Source organism: Hevea brasiliensis, chromosome 6 (genome assembly GCF_030052815.1).
Source record: "Hevea brasiliensis isolate MT/VB/25A 57/8 chromosome 6, ASM3005281v1, whole genome shotgun sequence".
In the NCBI taxonomy this organism is placed as follows: Eukaryota; Viridiplantae; Streptophyta; class Magnoliopsida; order Malpighiales; family Euphorbiaceae; genus Hevea; species Hevea brasiliensis.
This window is the reverse complement of record NC_079498.1, coordinates 105645424-105646720: the sequence shown is the minus strand read 5'-3', so window position 1 is coordinate 105646720 and position 1297 is coordinate 105645424. Positions and strand designations below refer to the sequence as shown.

The following is a 1297-nucleotide window of genomic DNA, read 5'->3' as shown; positions in this document are numbered from 1 at the left end:
TATAGTTTAGTACTCAAACAATAAATCTCTGTGGGACGATATCTTTTCTTTACTACTTGAATGACCCATATATTTGCGGAGTACGCAACCAAGTTTTTAGCGCCGTTGCCGGGGAATTGTTTTTGTTTGATATTAAACTATTGATTGTTTGGTTAATTTGGCCATTTTATTTTTAATTTTAATTTCTTTTCTTTATTATTTTACTTTGAGATTTTCTTATTTTGGTTTTTCAGGTACATATCTTTTATATGAGAAGAACAAAAAGTGCAGAGATTGATTTAATTTTTGACCCTAAGATTGAAAGATAGCTAAAGCTTTGAGAGCAGAATCTAAAAGAAGAAAAGCTGAACTCAGAATTCAAAGACAGAAAGAGCAACATCAAGAGCAACAAGTGATAGAAGCTATGGCAAACAACAACTGATCAATTAAGGATCATGCTTTTCCTAGTTTTGAAGATTTTAGACTAAGTATTACAAGGCCTAGAGTGGAATCAAATAACTTTGAGTTAAAGCCCTCACTTTGTCATATGGTTCAACAATCACAGTTTGGGGGAGGCCCTACTGAGAGTCCACATGTGGACCTTGCATATTTTCTTGAGATTAGTAACATGCTAAAGATAAATGGAGTGTCAGATGATGCCATTCGGTTGAGATTATTTCCTTTTTCTTTGAAGGATCTTGTAAGGGAGTGGTTGCATTCATTACCTCTAGGTTCAATAACTACTTGGATGAGTTGTCACAAGCTTTCTTGGCTCAATACTTTCCTCCTAGCAAGACTGCAAAATTAAGAAATGAATTAACTTCTTTCAGACCAAGGGATGATGAGAGTCTCTATGAAGCTTGAGAGAGATATAAGGATCTTCAAAGGAGATGTCCACATCATGGAATCCCTAAATGGATGATAGTTCAACATTTCTACAATGGTGTTTCTCCAGCAATTAGAAGTATAATTGATGCATCTTCAGGAGGTGATCTTATGGAGAAGTCAGAAGATGAAGCTTATTCAGCATTGGATAAAATTGCTTATAACAATTATCAATGGAGCTATGAAAGAAATGAAATGAAGAAGCCATCAGCTGGTGTATATGAGTTAGATGCCATGAGTATGTTCAATGCCAAATTTGATGCTTTAACGAGAAAAATTGATAAGTTAAGCATGAAGGTTAATTCTTCAATTGGAGGATCTAGTCATACAGAAGATGTTGGTGCAGGAAATATGCATTGTATCAATGATTTTCCTTCTTATGGGCAAGAATTTGGAAATGAGCAAGTTAATTTTGTTGGGAATTACAATCAGA

At 34.5% G+C, this 1297-nt stretch overlaps 1 non-coding gene across 1 annotated transcript; it reads right to left on the bottom strand.

Annotated features, from left to right (window-relative positions):
- Positions 1-780: 780 nt before the first annotated feature.
- LOC131181076 (small nucleolar RNA R71) lies at positions 781-887 on the bottom strand. Its single transcript, XR_009149703.1, has one exon. It is a non-coding gene; the product is annotated as a small nucleolar RNA R71 (small nucleolar RNA).
- Positions 888-1297: the final 410 nt, after the last annotated feature.